Genomic DNA, 21,472 nt, shown 5'->3' with positions numbered 1-21,472 from the left:
CAGGCCTAGAGGGGGGGAAAATGCTGCTGCCCCGCACTAAAATGGCGGCCAGCCCCTACCCCCGGGGGATTGTGGGGCGTCCTCCCTCCCTCGCGCCCGCGGCCCCCCGTCTCCAAAATGGCGCCGTCACATGGAGCGAGGGGTCACTTCTCATTCCTGGCGTGGAGCCGCTTAACTGGCAGCGGCCGCCCAATAGGCCACCACACACACACCCCACCTTCCCCCCTCCACCCCACCTTCAAAAAGAAACACACAGAGACACAGGCAAACGAAGGAGTTCGACAATCGGCATTTCCCGTGACGCAAACGCAATCGGTTCGAACGAAGACAAACCGCCCCCTTTTTTTCTCTCTCTCTCTCTCCCCGAGCACATGGGCCCGCGAGGACTCACCCCACCACCCACCGAAAACACGCTCTCGCCTAAAACAACAACATAAAATGGACGGCCCGCGATTAAGACTTTTTTTTATTCAGCTTCCGTTAGCGCCCCACGCGACGCCAAGATCGGCGGTGGGGAAGCTTCTTGAGCGTGTTAATCGGGGCTGAAGAGGAGCCGGTGCCCCCCACAAAGATGGATCCTGCGGCCAAGGTGATCACACACGTTCGTGAGTTTCGGGGAACTCTCGGACCGAGCCCTCAAAAATTGACCACCCAGCGACATTGTAACATTTTAACACAATGGATTTAACGCCCCTTATCCACCCCCTCCTCCCTCCCGAGCACATTCACAGCCGCACGCAATGTTGAAAACACGAAAGAACGTACGTACTTTAGATTAAATGATAGCAGGTCATAGGGGAAGCGAGGCGGATGCCCCCTTCAAAGATGGCGGCGGGTGATGGCCGCGCGCTGCATTGTGGGATGGATAAGGCGTAAGATGGTGGCCAGCAGGACAGCGTGCACTAGTTTTTGTCTGCACCTCATCATCCAAACATTACAAGAATAACGGGTGGATACAAAGTATGCACTTTAAGAACAGAAGCATGTCGATATTTCGGTGAAAGATAGAATCATGCCCCGCACAAAGATGGCGCTATACTTGGTGACTCATGGGACAAAGGGATTTTTAAAAACTCGGTAAAGCATCACTCAGTCTGTCCTGGCCTTTGGTCTTTTTCTATTAAAGTTAAAATGTGACCTTCAAATTCAGTTCAAATATCCCTAGCCTCACTTTGATATTAGCTGACATTAATACTTGTATTAGAATCCTGTACCTTTGAATGTAATTCAATGTTAGTACATTGTTTCGTTAGTACATTATTTTTAAAAGTTAAGACAATGCAAAAAAATTGCAATAATGTTATTGTCAGTGAAAGAGAGCTTTGTGTTCCTGACTCTGTCCAAAGTGCTCACTTCACTATAAGAGTAATAGTTTAATTAGGAAATAAAGCCAACATCGAACTGGCACATCCCACAAATAGCCAATCACTTACGCTACAGCAGGTTAGTTAAATATAAAGCCTATACTATATTCCACTAACTTGTTCAAATTTTCTGATGACATAACAATATTAGTGATATTTTTCATTCACGAGATGAGAGCATCACTGGCTTGGCTAGTATGTGTTACCCATCCCGAACAGTCAACCACACTGCTGTAGGTCTGGAGTCACATGTAGGCCATACCAAGTAAGGATTGCAGTTTCCCTCACTAAAAGACTTTTTTAAGACACTGAATTCATGGTCATTATTAGATTCTTAATTGCAGATTTTTATTGAATTCAAATCTTATTATTTGCTGTGGTGGGATTTGAACTGGGTCACTAGAACATTACCTGAGTCTCTGGATTAACAGTGCAGTAATAATCCCACAAGGCTGTCACTTCCCCTTAAAACTGTAAGATGTAAGAACAGGAGTATGCAGTTTGGCCTCTCAAGCCTGTTCTGCGATCCAATAGAATCATGGCAGATGCAACATCCATTGCATCCACTTTCCGACCCTTTCTCCGTAATCCTTTATTCCCCTAATGATTGTGAATCTATCAATCTCAAACTTAAATGTACACAAGGACTCTACCTCCACAGCTGTCTGTGGCAAGGAGTTCCAAAAACACTGAATCTTAAAGTCAGGAGGCATGGGATAGTGGGAAGTTTGACCAGTTGGATAGAGAACTGGCTAACTGGTCGAAGTCAGAGTGTGGTGGTAGATGGTAAATATTCAGCCTGGAGCCCAGTTATAAGTGGAGTTCCACAGTTCTGGGTCCTCTGCTGTTTGTAATTTTTATTAATGACTTGGAAGAGGGAGTCGAAGGGTGGATCAGTAAATTTGCAGACAATACGAAGATTGGTGAAGTTGTGGATAGTGAGGAGGTCTGTTGTCGGCTGCAAAGGGACTTAGATATGATGCAGAGCTGGGCCGAGGAGTGGCAGATGGAATTCAACCCTGTCAAGTATGGGTTGTCCATTTTGGAAGGACAAATAAGAACGTGGAATACAGGGTTAACAGTAGGGTTCTTAGTAAGGTGGAAGAGCAGAGGGATCTTGGGGTCTATGTTCACAGATCTTTGAAAGTTGCCACTCGGGTGGATAAAGCTTGTAAGAAGACCTATGGTGTATTAGCGTTCATTAGGAGAGGGATTGAATTTAAGAGTTGTGAGGTGATGTTGCAGTTGTAAGGCCACATTTGGAGTACTGTGTGCTGTTCTGGTCGCATCATTTTAAGAAAGATGTGGAAGCTTTGGAGAGGGTGCAGAGGAAATTTACCAGGATGTTGCCTGGAATGGAGAATAGGTTGTAGATAGGTTGAGAGTGCTAGGCCTTTTCTCATTGGCACGGCGAAGGATGACGGGTGACTTAATAGAGGTTTATGAGATGATCAGGGGAATAGATAGAGTAGACAGTCAGAGATTTTTTCCCCGGGTACAACAGAGTGTTACAAGGGGACATAAATTTAAGGTGAAGGGTGGAAGGTATAGGGGGTATGTCAGGGGTAGGTTCTTTACCCAGACAGTGGTGTGGGCATGGAATGCACTGCCTGTGGGAGTGGCAGAGTCAGAATCATTGGTGACCTTTAAGTGGCAATTGGATAGGTACATGGATAGGTGCTTAAGCTAGGACAAATATTTGGCACAACATCATGGGCCGAAGGGCTTTTTCTGTGCTGTGTTGTTCTATGTTCTATGTCTATGTTCGAGAAGAAATTCCTCTTCCTCTCAATTTTAAATTGGCTACCCTTAATTCTGAGATTATGCCCTCTGTTCCTATACTCTCACCTGAGGGGAAATGCCCTCTTAACGTTTACCTAGTCAAGTCCTTTCAAACTCCTGTAGGTTCAGAGAGATCACTTCTAATTCTTCTAAATTCCAATGAGTAAGTCTGAACCTGTTTAACCTTTGCTTATAAGACAGTCACTCCATATCAGGGATCAACCTGTTGTGGTCATAGAGTCACAGAGACATACAGCATGGAGACATGCCCTTTGGCCCAGACTGGTCCATGTCGACCAAAATGTCCTTCAACGCTAACTCTATTTCCTTGCACTTGGCCCATATCTTTCTAAACCTTCCCTAACCATGTATTTTTCCAATAGCTGTTATATGTTATTAATGTACCTGCCTCAACCACTTCCACTGGCAGCTCATTCCATATGCGTACCACCGTCTGGATAAAAATGTTGCCCCTCAGGTCCTCTTTTATTCTTTCCCCTCTAACCTTAAACTGATGCCCTCTAGTCCTTGATTCCTCAACCCTGGGAAAAAGAATGAGTGCATTCATTCTATTCATGTCTCTCATGATCTTTTACACTTCTATAAGATCTCCCTCAGTCTCCTATGATTTCTAAAAAAAAAGTCCTAGCTTGCCTAACCTCAAGCTTGCCTGTAGTGCAGACCGTTGAGTCCAGGCAACATACTTGTAAATTTCTCTGCACTTTTCCCAGTTTAATAAAATTCTTCCTATAGCAAGGTAACCAAAACTAAACATAATACTCCAAGTGCAGCCTCACCAATGTCCTGTACAACCACAATATAACTTGCCAACTTCTATACCCCATGCCCTGACTGATGAAAGCCTATGTGCTAACAGCTTTCTTCACTGCCTTGTCTACGTGGTATGTACAGAAATTTTAAAAGATGTTTGATTATAGTGCTACGTAATAGATCTGTCAGTAAAGTTGAAGTTTATGGAGTATATTGGATAAAGGTCAGGAAATAGAGTAGTGGTTAACTTTTTTTTCTGCACTGAAGGAAGGTTAATGGAAGAGTACCCAAGATTTGGAGTCTTCCTTACATATATATATATTTGTAAGCTTTAAAGAACCTCCACAGCCTAGTGAAATGTGTGAATGAGTACATGAAATTTAATGCAGAGAATGTGAAATGGTTCATTTTGTTAAGAAGCAGCAGCAAGAAAATATAAAATAAAGAGTATAATTCCAAAGAGGTTACAGGAACAGAGATATAGGTGAAGAGAATGGTTAAAACATTTTGCAACATTTTGGGCTTTTTCAATACGAACATGAATTTTCCACTTGTGGGAAAAATCTAGAACTCTGGAACAAGGTCATAGTTTCAAAATAAGGAGTCACTGATTTAAAGCAGAGGTAAGAGGGAATGTTTCTCACAGGATTGTCAGCTTTGGAGCTCCCTCAAAGAATGGTGAAAGCAGAGATCTTAAATATTTTTAAGACAGAAGTAGCTGAAACATTATCATGAGTAGTTAGGAATGTGGAATAATCAGATCAACAGTGATCTTGCTGAATGGCCTACTCATGACTCTAATTTATATGTTAGTAAAAGCAATTTAAGTTACTTATAAGTATAAGTTACTGGTTTGACCTCAGCTGGAGTATTGCATCTAGTTTCTGTGAACCAGGTTAACAGGAGAGAATGCAGAAAAGGGATCACAAGACTGGATCTAATGAAGATGTGTTTTAGTAAAATAGAAAAATTGGAGAAGTTAGAGAAGAAAAAGTTAAGAGAAGATTTAATACAAGTGTTCAAAATGTCAAGACAGTAAATAGGGAGAATTGGTCTCATTGAAGAAAGGATCAAGGAAAAGAGGATGATTTAAGGTAATTGGCAAAAGGAATAATGGTGGCATTAGCAAAAACTTGCATGCAACAACTATTATGTTCTGGAATGTAGGACCTGAATGTGGTGGAGGCAGGACCAACCTTTGGTAAGTTTTGCAAAGGGATCAGACCATTGTCTGAAAAAGACACGAGGAGGGCTACAGAGAAAGGTCAGGGGAGTGGCATTTGATCCTTATGCAAGCCACCGCTGAATGATATCCATATCATAACCATGCTATATAAAATGAGTAGACCATCAGATCTAGCTGTTATTGGGTGTTAATATTGACTAAGATACACAATATCCCTTGCATAGAGTCACAGAGATGTACAGCATGGAAACAGACCCTTTGGTCCAACTCGCCCATGCTAACCAGATATCTTGGATAAATCTCATTCCATTTGCAAGCATTTGGCCCATATCTCTTTAAACCCTTCACATTCAAATACCCATCTGGGTGCCTTTTAAATATTGTAACTGTACCAGCCTCCACCACTTCCTTTTGCAGTTCATTCCATACATGCACCACTCCTTACGTGAAAAGGTTATCCCTTAGGTCCCCTTTAAATCTTTCCCCTCTCACCTTAAACCTATGCCTTCTAATTTTGGACTTCCCCAACCCAAGATAAAGACCTTGTTTATTTTCCCTATTCATGCCCCTCATGATTCTATCAAGCTCTATAAGGCCACCCCTCAGCCTGTGACACTTCAGAAAAAATACCCATTCAGCCTCTCCCTATAGCACAAGCCTTCCAATCCTGGCAACATTCTTGTCAATCATTTCTGAACCTTTTCAAGTTTCACAATATCCTTCCGACAGGAGGGAGACCAGAATTGCATGCAGTATTCCAAAAATGGCCTAACCAATGTCCTGTATAGCTGCAACATGACCTCCAAATCCTGTACTCAATACACTGACCAATAAAGCAAGCATACCAAACATGTTCTTCACTATTGTATCTACCTGCGACAGCACTTTCAACGAATTACAAACCTGTATTCCAAGGTCTCTTTGTTCAGCAACACTCACCTTACCATTAAGTGTATAAGTCCTGCCCAGATTTGCCTTTCTAAAATGTTGCACCTCACCTTAATCTAAATTAAACTCCATTTGCCACTCCTCAGCCTATTGGCCTATCTGATCGAGATCCTGTTGTACTCTTGAGTTAACTTTCTTCATTGACCACCATACTAGTAAAAAGTGAGGTCTACAGATGCTGGAGATCAGAGCTGAAAGTGTGTTGCTGGTTAAAGCACAGCAGGTCAGGCAGCATCCAAGGAACAGGAAATTCGACGTTTCGGGCCGGAGCCCTTCATCAGGAATTCCTGATGAAGGGCTCTGGCCCGAAACGTCGAATTTCCTGTTCCTTGGATGCTGCCTGACCTGCTGTGCTTTAACCAGCAACACATTTTCAGCTCATTGACCACCATACTTCCAATTTTGGTGTAATCTGCAAACTTTCTAACTATACCTCCTGTGTTCAAATCTAAATCATTTATGCCAATGACGAAAAGCACCAATCTTTTTGGCACACCACTGGTCACCCGCCTCCAGTTTGAAAAGCAACCCTCCTGCACTACTCTATGTCTTTGCACTACTCCATGTCATCTACCTTCGAGCCAGTTCTGTATTGAAATGGCTAGTTCTCCCTGTATTCCATGTGATCTCAACTTGCTGACCAGTCTACCATAAGGAACCTTGTCAAACATTTACTGAAGTCCATATCGATGCATTTCTTCAAAATTGCTGTAGGTTGTTGGCATCCACTTTAGACAGTAACTAGATCTGGTATAACAATTCATTGAAAAGACTCCAGTAGCACAATGCGTCCCTGCAACTATGCTAAATTGCAGCCTAAATTGTGTACCCATAACTTGTTGATTAGGATATCAACATGTACTGAGCTTCGCTTGAATCAATAGAATTGACACTCAACTTGTTTTGTTATTTTTATGTGTAACAAAAGCAATTGGTCACGTTTAGATAGATACCTGTATTCTGGAAATCTGAAATAAAATCAGAAAGCCAAGGAAATAGCTAGGTCACCATATCTGAAATTGAAATTGAAACATCATTTTGAATGAGAGTTTTGTTAGAATTCAAATGTACAAATGTTCACATCCACAGATCCTGTTTCTCAAAAGCATGCTGGGTTAATATTCCCTGCTTTTAACTGCTACACCTATGCCATATAGTGGATATATTACGAGTGTACAGTAATCACGCATATACTATTTTTCATTCACAGTGCTACCATTAGTCCACAATGACATTCTACCTAGCATACAATAGGCAACATCATGTATGAATTTCAGTGCCATTATGATACCTGGAAAAGCACAGCCGGTCAGGCAGCATCTCAGGAGCAGGAGAGTCGACATTCCGAGCATAAGGTCTTCATCAGGAATGTGGGATGCCCAAGAGGTTTGAGAGATAAATGGGGGGGTTGGGGCTAAGGGGAAGGTAGCTGGGAATGCAATAGGTAGATGAAGTTGGGGGGTGATGGTGATAGGTCAGAGTGGACGGTGAAGCAGATAGGTGGGAAGGAAGATGGACAGGTAGGACAGTTCAAGTAGGCAGTGCAGAGATGTTCTCTGAAGCATTCCAGAAATTGGTGTCCTATCTCCCCAATGTAGAGGAGACCACATCGAGAGCAATCAACATGGTCGATGACGTGTATGGAGGTGCAGGAAAATCTTTATTGGGTGTGCAAGGGTCCTTTGGGGCCTTGGATGGTGGTGAGAGGGGAGATATGAGTGCAAGTTTTACACCTCTTGTGGTGGCAAGGAAAGGTGCTGGGAGTGGAAGGTGGCTTGATCGGAGACGTGGACCTAATAAGGGAGTCGTGGAGGGAATGGTCTTTGTGGAAATATATCTCTGGTGGTTGGGCCTGTTTGTAGGTGATGGAAGTGTGGAGGATGAGGTGTTGTATCCAGAGGTTGGTGGGATGGAAGGTGAGGACCAGGGGGTTCTGTCCTTGTTGCGATTGGAGGGGTAGGGTTCAAGGGCAGAGATGCAGGAAGTGGAGGAGATATGCTGGAGAGCATTGTTGATCATGTCGGAGGGGAAATTGTAGTTATTGGAAGAAGTAGGCCATCTGGGATGTTCTGGAGTGGAATTGGTCCTCCTGGGAGCAGATGTGGAAGAATTGGGAGTGGGGGGATAGCATTTTTCAGGAGGGGGAGTGGGAAAAGGTGTAGTCCAGGTAGCTGAGGGAGTTGGTGGGTTTGAAGTAAATATCAAGTTTGACTTGGTTGCCAGAAATGGAGTTGGAGAGGTCTAGGTGAGGGAGGTGTTCAAGATGGTCCAAGTGAACTTGGGGGTCAGGATGGATGGTGTTCGTAAAATTGATGAACTATTCAACCTCCACGTGTGAGCACGTGGTGGCGCCGATACAGTCATCGATGTAGCGGAAGAAAAGGTGGGGAATGGTGCTGGTGTAGCAGAGGAAGATGGACTGTTCCATGTACCCGATGAAGAGGCAGGCATATCTGAGACCAGTGTGGGTGCCCATGGTTACCCCTTTGGCAAGAAGGAATTGGGAGGATTTAAAGGAGAAGTTGTTTATGGTGACCAGTTCAGCCAATCAGATCAATGTATCAGGGGAATGGTACTGGTGGGAGAGGAAGAAACGGAGGGCTTGGAAGTCTTTGTCATGGTGGATGGATGTGCACAGGGACTGGATGTCCATGAAGAAGATAAGGCACTGGGGGCCGGGGAACCGAAAGCTATGGCAGAGGTGGAGAACATGGGGGTGTCCCGAATGTAAGAGGGGAGACCCTGGATCAAGGGGGACAGGATGGTGTCAAGGTATGCAGAGATAAGTTCGATGGGGCAGGATCAGACTGAGACGATGGGTCGACTGAGTCAGGTTGTGAATTTTTGGTAGCAGGTGGAACCAGATGGTGTGGGGTTTCTGGACAATGAGGTTGGAGGTTGTGGGTGGGAGATGCCCTGAGGTTGTGGATGGTCTGGGAGAGGATGGTTTGGCGATGGGAGGTGATGTCGTGGTCAAGGGGGCAGTAGGAGGAGGTGATCATGAGTTGGCACCTGGCTTCAGCAGTGTACAGGTCAGTACGCCAAACTACCATTGCGTTTCCCCCCACCCTTATCCACTGGTTTGATGGTGAAGTTGGAGTTGGAGCGGTGGGAGTGGAGGGCTGCACGTTGCGAGAGTGAGACCTTGGAGTGGGTGAGGGGGATGGACAGGTTGAGGTGCCTCATCTTCGGCTTTAGGACCCTCCAACCACATAAGGTCGATGTCACTTTCACCAGTTTTCTCATCTCCCCTTCCCCCACCTTATCCCAGCTCTAACCCTCCAACTTGGCACCGCCCGCTTGAACTGTCCTATCTGTCCCTCTTCCTTCCCACCTATCTGCTCCACCTTCCACTCTGACCTATCACTATCACCCCCCAACTTCATCGACCTATTGCATTCCCAGATACCTTCCCCCAGCCTCACCCCCTCCCATTTATCTCTCAGCCTCTTGCCCCTTCCCGACATTCCTGATGAAGACCTTATGCTTGAACCATCAACTCTCCTGCTCCTTGAAACGTGCCTGACCAGCTGTGCTTTTCCAGCACCATACGTTTTATCTCATGAGCTGTTGATCCCAGTGAGTGGTAATTGAAGAAAAACGGCACATTTCTTCGGCTGTTCATAGTAGGCAGGGTATAGGCTGTACTTAACTAGCCTGCACTTGCAAAATCCAAAACAAAACCCTTGCTGATGGATATAATTTTGCACTTGTGTAGCATTTGCTGAACATTCGTAAGTGCTACCAGCTCCAACAAGGAATTTAAGGCAAGTTCATAATTTGGCTTTTTTGCTTGTTAAAAGAGACATTGGTTTTTCTGTTCTTCTGTCAATGACCCTGAAGGGAATAATACCCTGGAAAGCAAACCCCATTATTCCATGATGTAGTCAGAAGTGTGAAGTATGACCAATTTAATCAACTGGGTGGTTAATGCCTGACTGTAACCTCTATCTAAAATGAGATTAATTCTCAACTCCATGTTTCATCAATGAATGCAAAAACAAAAACTTACTTATTGTAACCAATATTTGGCAACATGGACCACAGGTTACTCACAGCGCCAGGGACCCTGGTTCGATTCCAGCCTTGGGTGACAGTCTGTATGGAGTTTGCATGTATTCCCTGAATCTGTGTGGGTTTTCTTCTATAGTCAAAAGATGTGCATGTTAAGTGAATTAGCCGTGGGAATGCAGCGTTATAGGATAAGGGTTGAGTCTGGATGCGATGCTGTTGAGAGGATCAGTGTGGACGCAATGGGTCGGGCCTGCTTTCACACTGTAGGATTCTATGAAGTTACTAATATGCAAACTTAAATTATGTTGCCTTTAAATTCAAACATGTGCAAATACATTCACATATAGGATGGGAAGATACATGAGGCAAACAGTTTTTCAGGAATATCTTGGGGTTAGAAAATACGGGTAAAAAGGAACAAAGTATGTAGATCAAGAGTCCAAATCAAAAGGGGTGAAATAATGTGACTTCCTCACATTTTTATTTTTGGTGATACTGTCATATTTTTGGTGCCCACAGTGTTCCTCAATTCAGCAGCTGGTCAATTGGACCCAGGTCTTGAATTAGGAGTTTTCTTTCTCTACAGGCTCTTATTTCTTTTCCACACACACAGGAAGAGAACAAAAATGATCTGACTTGCAGACGTTTGGAGGTTCACCTGCTTCTCTCTGCTCCTGGTTTGGTGGCAGATTGCTACTGCCAATCCAAACAAGGTTGCTAGGCAGTTTTTTTTTTCAACTCAAAGACAACAGGTGCCATTTTGTGCCTCAAAAATATCAAGTCCAACATCTTCTAACAAAAAAAAGACACTTTTTGTAAGCAATAAGTGACCATGCAGTTTGATTTTCGCCTTCCAGTTCTAATAGAATAAAACTGGTTCATTCTCAGAAACAAAGTGTTCCAAATATCCACTTTCCAATTTATATTTTAAACAAAATATATGTAGTCTTTACACTCTGTAAGCAAAAGGAATATGTTCAAGCATTGCACCATTGTTTCTTCATGACAATACCATGGCCAATCAAAGTCAACTTGTCAAGCAGTCAGCACCCTTTTTCCCTCCGTAGAGTAAATTGTCACATTTGTTTGAAATTTACCATTCTTGTGTTTGTCCTGATACACGTAAGATGAAAAGATTCAGCAAGATGTCTCCAACATTGTGAAAAATATTTCCTCAAGGTATGAGCAAGACTGTATTTAATATTCATTTCTCATTGTTTGAGTTAATGTCACTGGGTCTTTATAGTTTATACAACTGTGTAAATTGCTAACCATGTCAGCATTAAATAAGAATCAACTGCATGATAGGTGAAAGTGAAGACTGCAGATGCTGGAGGTTAGAGTCGAGAGTATGGTGCTGGAAAAGCACAGCAGGTTAGGAAGCATCTGAGGAGCAGGAAAATCGACATTTTGGACAAAAGCCCTTCATGATGAAAGGCTTTTGCCCGAAATGTCGTTTTCCTGCTCCTCTGATGCTGCCTGATCAACTGCATGGTGTTGACCTGGCAATCGAAATCCAAGTGCAAGAGTAGGTTCACTACTTTGCTCAACTAGCGAACTACTTAGCTCAATTGCCAGATTGTCAGTCATCAAGGTACGCTCGCCCACAACTTCTGGGATTAATGAAATTGGCTTCCATAAATTGCCATCATGGAATTTGATCTCCAGCACTGGATTCCTGATTTCGGTAGGTCCTGACAGAGCAGTGTTTGTGAGGCAGAAAGTGAGCATCAAATCAGAATAAGGTAGGTGAGACACAGCAGCGTAGGATGTTCCAGTTAAAATATAGATTTTAATACATGTGAAGAAGCAGGACTGGAATTTATAAATAATGTATATAACTGTTGGGATAAAATGGATGGATTTAGAGATGTTTTGGGGGTTGAAATTATATTCTTTAATTCCTGTGCCTAGACACTTACTGGCCTCATAGTGTCCATAATGTGCTCCAGTCTCTGAGGGGAAGTGAGTCAGGCGCCATATCAGTAAAACAGGTATTATGAAGGAACAGCCTTGCCCCCACCTTGGGTGAGAACTAAACAGCAGGAGCGCAAAGAGGAGGAAGTGTAAGAGAAGATTAAAAAAAACAATAATCCTTTCTGCCCAGATTGCTGCTGTGTGGTTTCCAGTAAGCTGGATTTCATATAAAAGCAATTTACTGTGGATGCGGAAAATCTGAAACAAATGGATAAGGCTTGCAGGATTCTGATTTGTAATCAGTAATTTGTTGACATTTAGTTGGGAGAAGGTGAAGACTGTAAATACTGGAGAGTCAGAGTGGAAAAGTATGGTACTGGAAAAGAACAGCAGGTCAGGCAGTATCCGAGGAACAAGAGGGTTGACGGTTTGGATGTTCTTCCTGGCAGGGCTTATGCCCAAAACATTGACACTCTTGCTGTATGGATGCTGCCTGACCTGCTGTGCTTTTCCAGCGCCATACTTTTCAACTCTGACATTTAGGTGGTGCGAATTACCCCCAGATCCCTGGTTCTAAACACTGGACTTATGTAGAGAATGTGAAAGGAAGAAAACAGTAGACAATATTTCATTATTGCAAAAGAATCTGCATTTATTTAAATATAAAAGGTAAGTATAATGCGAGAAATAAAAGTCAATGCAATAAACAGTGAAATTAACATAATCAATTATACAGAGAACAGTAGTACTATTAATACACTATTAGCTAGATTAAATGCTTTTAGAATTTAACACATGAGTTTTAATCACAGAAAATTTAATCAGGCTTCCTACCCTCTGGGCCCTATGCACTGCCACCTTCCCTTCCCTGCTAGCTAGGTCGGAAACTTTGAGGTCTGGGCAGTTTAAGCTCACTACTGACGAAAATGCAAATGACACCTGGCTGTTGAGGTTTTTGCCATTGGTTCTCTTGGTTCGGAACAGTCCTGTGTCTGGAAGCTCTTGTTCAGATAGTGCTTGGTTGGCATTTCCCCCTCTCCGATGTCTTTGTTGCAATGATGCCCTTGGGTTGGCTTCATGATTCAGCTTCTCAGTTTGGTCTCTGTGGTTCTTGGTTCCGAAGCTGCTTGATAAGGCTGGAAGCCTGCGGGGAAGCTGTTTCTACAGAAGCTTGGTGTTAAAAAGTCTCTCCCCCAGGTAAGATCAGGACTGGCGGTTATACAGACTGAGTACTCTGATATCTCCTCTCAAATCTGTGTTGCCCTTGAGTTTCTGGTGTTCCCTTTGAGGTCAGTTGGCTTCCTGAAAGTTAAGAGTATGTGTGAAAATGTTGTGATAAAAGTTGAATGTCCAGTGTCTGTATGGCTCCATACTGCCTATATCGTGTAGTCCAAGGTGTAAAAGTTAGTTCTCATCCAGAGTATTAGGTTTAATTGATTTTTCTCTGAGAGTGAAGATGTAATTTGGAATTCTAGGTTGAACAGTAGTCCCAGACAGAAATCATTCTGGCTCTGTGTGTATTTTTTTGCAGCCTGAGTTCAGGACTTTGTCCAATATTTTAAATGTCCAGTATTTTAGATGATGGGGATTTTTGCACAATCCTACAGCTGGATAAGTTCAGCAGGTCTGGCAGCATCTGTGGAGAGAGAAACAGAGTTAATGTTTTGAGTTTGATGTGACTTCTTCAGAACCGAAAGCTGCATTAAAAAGGCCCGAATCTTCTGATTGAAAGATATACATTTTAGAAGCAGAGATAAGTGCTGCTGGTCAGGGTCATGCAGATGTGCTGATGCAGCATACTCACTCAAATTGGCCTGGATGTTTATAAACATCTGATGGGAAATTATCTAAGATATGGAACCATCCAAAAATCCCCAACTCTAAGTTAGATTTAAGTCAGAGACCTCTGAGTGAACTGATTGACTTAGCTTAATAGTTATTTAGGAACAATAGGGAATTAAAAGCTGCTTTTTCTTTCTGGGTAACTACTAACTTGACCTTCCCCTAACTGCTACAGACCTCTGCAACGCATGTGCAGCAACCCCCATTTCCCTGGACCCAACCTAATCCCTGACTCCTACAGATTTCCATAACCCCGCCCCCCCCCCCCCCGCCAACACCGTTCCTCCACCCCTACCCAAAAAAGTACGAAGATGCTGCCCAGACCATGGTTTTAAAAATAAGTAAGAAATCCTGTCATTAGATTGTTTAAATGTTGTAAAGTGTGGGTACTGGGTAGCATCATTACTTCTGGGCAAGATTTCCTGACTTGTTGCAGTTCTAGATGGGATACCCCAATTTCTTGTGCTTCAGGGTAAGGAATAATAATCTAATTTGCCACCTGTTGACATTATTTTCCCAGACCTTTTCTTTCAATTTTAAAAGCCAATTTAACCAGGCTTTCTTGAGTTAAGTAGTTTATTCGATACTGAACACATAAATCAATACACATACAGACAGATCAAAAATGGGAAGTGAGTCAAAAAATGATTAAAGTTATAAAATACATGGATCAGTCTCTGGATTGTTCATGAAGAGTAGATAATGGAATTTTGCAATCGTTAAGTTATGTGATGCAGTGGTAATGATGTTCATAGTTGAACAGTCAAATTTGAGATTCTTGGCTTTGCATTGTTAGTTGAAGTTCATTTGTCCTGTTTCCTTGCTGATGGTCTTTTAGCACTCAATAATGTCTTTTCTTTTTATACACAGTGCAGGGGATGTTTTTCAATGGCTATCCTCAGGCCATGACCTTCACAACACACTAGTTCACAACCAACTATCTAACACACAGAGACCAGCATTTACAGTTGAATGGGTGTGTAAAACATGAATATGTCTTTTGACTTGTGCAAAGTTTGGAAATAATCTGCAGGGGATGTTTTCCTGCTGAGAAGTGGTAAGTAAATTACTTACACCTCTGCCTCTGGAGTCTCTCAGTTTGAAGCTTCTGTATCACCTGCTGAAATACGACATTCTGGAGGTTCACATAAGGAATCTTTCAACAGGCAGCAAATTCCATTCTTTGGCATGTATTATCAGTCAGGCTGACCTTTTATCTTAAAAAGACATTTCTTGTCCAGAAGTTCAATTTATCTGTAAGTAGTTCAAGGTTCTGATCTGTTGTCACGACACTGTCCACAATGAAGTGAGATCCATTCTCATTTCATTATAAAGGGGGGGGGGGAATAATAATTAAATATAAAATTACGTGCATATACACACACTCACACATTCATTTTGCTAGCCTTAATGAATATTATCTTTTCAGTACTAACTATGTCGCTTTTAAGTTCTGAACAGTTCATCTATAATTACATTTGATTTCCAGCAAAATGGGTGATCTTTAGGTGGTTCAATTGAAGGAGCAAATTCGAATGGAATATCATAGCATTCTGGATGTTTTATATAAAAGGTTTAATGGGTTGTGATCACTATAGGCAGTGGTCTCTCTCTAGGCAGAAGTGGGTACTGAAGATGTTGAAAATCAGAGTTTAGATTAGAGTGGTGCTGGAAAAGCACAGCAGTTCAGGTAGCATCTGAGGAGCAGGAAAATCAATGTTTTGGGCAAAAGCCCTTCATCAGGAATGAATGAATTCACCTGAACTCCTTAGCACCTTCCAAACCCATGACCACTTCAAAGGTCAGGGACAGCAAGTACATGGTAGTGAGGTTCCATCACCTGCGAATTCCCCTCCAAGTCACTCTCCATCCTGACTTGAAAGTATATCACTTTTTCTTCAGAGTCACTGGGTCAAAATCCTGAAATTCCTTCCCTAAGAGGATTGTGGATCAACCTACAGCACAGGTGGCACAGCATTTCAAGAAGCCAGCTCATCACCACCTTCACAAAGGCAATTAGGAATGAGCAATAAATTATGGCTGGCCAGCAATGCCCACTTCCCACACATGAATTAAAAAAAAATCCCCCCAGTGTTTGAGAATCAATAATAAACTCAGGGTTTCCTTCTCTGCATTGATGTACCATTTCTGATGCCTGTTTTAGGAGAAACCCCTGTGGGTTTATCTTCCGAAAGGAAGGCATCCCCTACAAGATGACACTTGTGTCAATGGCTGCTTTAATCGCTTGAATGTATTTTGGAACTGCAAGGCTGACTTATTACAATGTCCTTCACCTTTTTGAAAGCTGACTGCCATTTCTCTGTCAATACTACCTTTGCTTTATTGTGCAGTAGGTTGATCAGTGGCACAGCTGCTGTGAAGAAGTTTGGGACAAACCTTGGTGGAACCCATATATCCTCAAAAAACACATGCTTTTCCATCTGGTTGTGAGAATGAATAACTGTGTTACAATGTTCGCCCTGCACAGTACTTATTCTTGACTCATTACATTAGGGGTTTGCCTTCGCAAACTTGCTGCACATGGAGGTCAGCTGAGCAGGCTAGGCAATTAGATAAGCCTGAGACTTTCTAGGTTCATCAGTCTTTGACAGGTGGTAGCTGGGCCATTTGAGTTCAACTTGCATCTGGAGTTGCAAAGGCAGAGAATTTATTTGGGCATTCAAGGGACCATTCCAGCTCTTAGGGAAGGAATTTCAGGATTTTGACCCAGTGACTGAAGAAACAGTGATATATTTCCAAGTCAGGATGGTGAGTGACTTGGAGGGGAATTTGCAGGTGGTGGAACCTTACTACCATGTACAGCTGCTCCCATTCCCTTTACTGCTCGAAGAACATTAATATTGAAATCTATTATTGTGTAAGCTGCTTTATCTATTAGTTTGGGTCGTAGTGTCTTAGACTGTTTGTTTTTGCTTTTGAGCAACTCTCAGGCTTGCTGGAGTCGCTCTGGAGCTCTGCTACATAGTTTAACTTGGAGACTTCCTCTTTCTGCTCTGAAAACCTCCATAAGTTTCAGAGGCCCTTGCAATTGAAGCCCATAAACTAATTCAAACCGAGTAAAATTGGTGGAATTAATTGGGGGAGTCCCTTGTTGGCAAACAGAAAAATAGCTATTCTTTTATCCCAGTCATTGTTTTTTAATAGTCTGGTGGCAATATTCTAGAACCTCTTGTCACTGTGGGTAATGCACTGAAGACTTCAGCTGCATCACAGCTAGGTTAGACAACCACCTGATGAAGGAGTGGTGCTCTGAAAGATAGTACTTCCAAATAAACCTGTTAGACTATGATCTGGTGTTGTGTGATTTTTAACTTTGTCCACCAAACCAGCACTGATACCTCCAAGTCACAGCAAGTATATCATAGGCATGAAATTTGAGTCCTGATCAGACAGGATCTCACTGTATGAAGAATTGGATAAATTCCCTCACTGCTCTTTTGATGGATATGTTTCTTGGAGACACAGCTTCTGGGAATTGAATAGGCATGTCTATCTTGGTAAGGATGTGCTGATCGTCTCCATTTGTTTTGGACAGGCGCCACACACAGTCCACTAACATCTTACAACTGGCACAGGCATCATAGGTGCAGTTTTTAAATGTGATTTGGGGCTTGCCCACAACCTGGCATGAATGGCAAGTTCTGCATATCTTGCTATATCGTTGTGGAGCTGTGCCAAGTAAAACTGCTGGCTGAATGTGGCATCTGTTTTGTGTACACTGACACACCTTTCCATTAGAGATTTTGTGCCAGCTGCAGTATTTCTCTGCAATATCTCATTGGTAGCATCACCTGGTGAACCACTATGTTCTCTTCACTTGGAGTTCTGTGATTGGTCTGCATTTTTTTGTCAACACATTAACCTCGTATTTTGGGAGAACTGCTTCCTCAGCTTCTGTGTGTGATGCAGCAGTTCAATCTGACAAATTCAATGACAAAGATGATGGAATTACTTGCCCCACTAAACAAGCGATCAGAGCTGTCATAATGCATTTTAGGTTGCTGACTGTCACACCCTGCAAATATTTCTCACATTCCTGGAAGCATCTAGAAGCAAGAAATGTAAGGACAGTGGTGACCTTTGATGGCCATTGATAAAATATGGACAGCAGGTCTGTTTTTGCAACAGATCCTTTTCAATTAGGCTGCATGTATTTGATTAGAGTGGTGCTGAAAAAGCACAGCAGGTCAGGAAGCATCTGAGGAGTAGGAAAATCGCCATTTTGGGCAGGAGCCCTTCATCAGGAATGAAGCTGGGAGCCTCTGGTGTGAGAGATAAATGGGAGGGGGTTGGGGCTGGGGAGAAGGTAGCTAAGAGTGCATTAGGTTGATTGGAGGTGGGGACAAAGGTGATAAGTCAGAGAGGAGGGTTGAGCGGATAGGTGGGAAGGAAGATTGGCAGGTTGGACAGGTCATGAGAATGGTGCTGAGCTGGCAGGTTGTAACTGGAGTAAGGTGGGGGGAGGGGAAATGAGGAAATTGATGAAGTCCACATTGATGCCCTTGGGTTGCGCTCTTTCTCCAGGCGTCGGGCAGTGAGGGAGTGGCAGTGGCCTGCTTCCCCAGAAAGTGCTCCAATTATCCAAGAATCCAAAACCTTCCCTTCCTGCACCATCCCTGCAGCCACGTATTCAGCTCTGCTCTCTCCTGGTTCCTCGCTTCACTAGCACGTGGCATGGAGATAAAAACTTTGTTTGTTCTAGCTCTAAACTTCCATGCTAGTTCCCTGAATTTCTGCCTTAGATCCCTACTTTTCTTCCTACGTATATCATTGGTGCCTACGTGGACACAACTTGGGGCTGCTTTCCCTCCCCCTCAAGAATCCCAAAAACACGATCAGAGACATCACAAGCCTTGGCACCTGGGAGGCAACACACCAATTGTGAGTCTCTCGTTCCCACAAAACCTTCTATCTGTTCCCTTAACTATAGAGTCCCCAATGACTAAAGCTCTGCACCTCTTTCCCCTTCCCCTATGAGCAACAGGGTTAGACTCTGCGCCAGAGAGCTGTGCCTCATTGCTTACCCCCCCCAACAGTATCCAAAATGGTATGTATACTTACTGAGGGGAACCACCACAGGAGATCCCTGCACTGCCTGTCGGTTCCCTTTCCCACCCCTATCGGTAACCCATCTTCCTTCTTCACGTGGCTGTGGAGTAACTACCTCCTTGTAGCTCCTCTCAATATCCCCCTCCACCTCCTGAATGATCCGAAATTCATCCAGCTCCAGTTCCCTCACATGGTTCTCGAGTAGCCGAAGTTAGGTGCACTTCCCACAAAGCACTCCAATATACCGGAATAGCTCTTATTTTGAGATTAATTAATTATTTTCATTGTTAGACGATGTATAAAAGTATTGAATCTATTGGGGAAATTTGCTCTTGTGTTCAAAACATTTCCCATAGTTTTTTTATATGCTTGTTGCACAGTGGAACAGTCATTCAGAAATAGAACACTAGATGGCAGTATTGGTGCTGTGTTTGCTTCATTTTGGCTCAAGTAAGTCATGTCAGACTGACTTCGAATAATTATCTCTCTGGTTTCCAAGTATTTTTTTTCTTCTGGATTTTGTTCAAGTATTTGAGTGAAATGGATTACGAGCAAATGCATGCTGTTCTAAGCCAAGAGTAAAAATGAGTATTACTTTAGGGATTAAATCAACAAATTAATTTTGGAGGGAACAGAAATTATTTTGAGAATAATAAACACAGCTGTAGAAATAAAGCTACTTAACAGTAGGTTTATCTTTAATTGCAGGGAAATCACCACATTTGACAGTGTATTTTCAAGCACTCTGTTCCTTGCTTTCTTCATTATTTAAAACCTATATTTTTTTTTAATTCACTGGATGTCAGCATCACTACCTAGATGCTTATTATCCATTCCTAATTGCCCAGAGGGCAGTTAAGAAAAAAATACCCCTTGCTGTGAATCTGGAGTCACATGTAGGCCAGACCAGGTAAAAACAGCAACTTACCTTCTTTAAGGGGTTGACTGAATCAGGTGGATCTGTACAACAATTTACTATGTCTAATGGTTGCCATTAGTCCAGCTTTTAAAATTCCTAACTTCTTTCAGTTTCAAATTTTGTCCATCTGCAAACAATACCTGAGGGTTCTGGATTATTTCTTACTTTCCTACTGCCTTTCCCTTTAACCAAGTTTTTGGTCATCTGACCAAATATCTTCTTACATGGTCCAGTACCACTTTTTTTTAATAATGATTCTGTTAAGAACCTCAAATCGTTTTATATGTAATTGATGCTATATAAATTCTAGTTGCTGTTGTTCAATGATAAGGATTTTGGACTTCTTAAGACATTTTTACAGTTGAATAAACCTGATATTAAATTTGAAAAGGTAGCGATTAAAATTCTTTTATTAGATAAGAATGTCAAATGTCATGGATCAGTAGCAAGTAAATGGAATATGGGTAGAGATGATTCAAAGTCCAGTTCAATGCTCGGATTGGTTGAAGGGCTGAATAGCCTATTTCTGTTCATACAACACATGGCTGTAAAGGATTTTATGTGCAGCGTTAGTTATGTCTCATTGCCTCCTCCCTTTGAAACATTGTGGTCTAGCTGTTCTTTGCTTCACTGTTCCTGGATATACAATTGTTTTTTAAAAAGCCCTTTCTATTCCAGTTGGAAAGAATACCATAATCTAGAATTGCAGAGGCTGATATTGACATATATGGATTGAACCAAGTGTAGACTTTATTCTTCATGTTATTCTAGAGTCCCAGACTAATGCTCTCGGTACATGGGTTCAATTACCTCCACGATAGATGGTGAAATTTGAAAAGTCTGGAATTAAATGCTACTATAATGGTGGCTATCTAACTACTGTCAATTTTTATTTTTTTAAAATCTTGTTCTTTAATGTCCTACAGGGGTGGAAACCTATCATCCTTGCCTGGTCTGGCCTATGTGTGACTCCAGACCCATAGCAATGTGGTTGATTTTTAACTGCTGTTTGAAACGGCCCAGCAAGACACTCCATTCATTGGCAGTGAAGGATGGACAATAAGAGTTGGATCAGCCAGCAATGTTCACATCTCACGAATGAATAAAATATGTTAATTTATTTAGAGTCAGTATTACCTATTGAAACATAATGCACAGCACGGAAACATGCCCTTCGGTCCAACTCGTCCATGCCGACCAGATATCCTAAATAAATCTAGTCCCATTTGCCAGCACTTGGCCCAAATTCCTCTAAACTCTTTCTATTCATATACCCATCCAGATGCCTTTTAAATATTGTAATTGTACCAGCCTCCACCACTTCCTCTGGCAGCTCATTCCATACATGCACCGCCCCTGTATGAAAAAGTTGTCCCTTCCGTCCCTTTTAAATCTTTCCCATCTCATCCTGAACCTTTGCCCTTTACTTCTGGACTCTCTCCCCCCAGGGAAAAGACTTGTCTATTTACACTATCCATGCCCCCTCATGATTTTATAAATCTCTATCAGAACAGGAAATATGAAAGTTGTTTAGTATCTTTGGATAGAGACAAAGAAAGAGTTGTTGTAAGCACATGAGAAAACCAATAAAGCCATGAGGAATTACACAAGCTCCCTTGTAAGCTGCATAGCCAGACCAACAGCAGATTGGAACACAGC

At 42.5% G+C, this 21,472-nt stretch overlaps 1 long non-coding RNA gene across 1 annotated transcript; it reads left to right on the top strand.

The window, feature by feature from the left end:
• The first annotated feature begins 239 nt into the window (after nucleotides 1-239).
• On the top strand, nucleotides 240-20,933 carry LOC132829645 (uncharacterized). The gene is made up of 2 exons (XR_009646249.1): nucleotides 240-589; nucleotides 20,740-20,933. It is a non-coding gene; the product is annotated as an uncharacterized LOC132829645 (long non-coding RNA).
• The last annotated feature ends 539 nt before the right edge of the window (nucleotides 20,934-21,472 follow it).

Source organism: Hemiscyllium ocellatum, chromosome 29 (genome assembly GCF_020745735.1).
Source record: "Hemiscyllium ocellatum isolate sHemOce1 chromosome 29, sHemOce1.pat.X.cur, whole genome shotgun sequence".
Lineage (NCBI taxonomy): Eukaryota > Metazoa > Chordata > Chondrichthyes > Orectolobiformes > Hemiscylliidae > Hemiscyllium > Hemiscyllium ocellatum.
The sequence above is the reverse complement of the archived record's forward strand: the minus strand, read 5'-3'. Positions and strand labels throughout refer to the sequence as shown.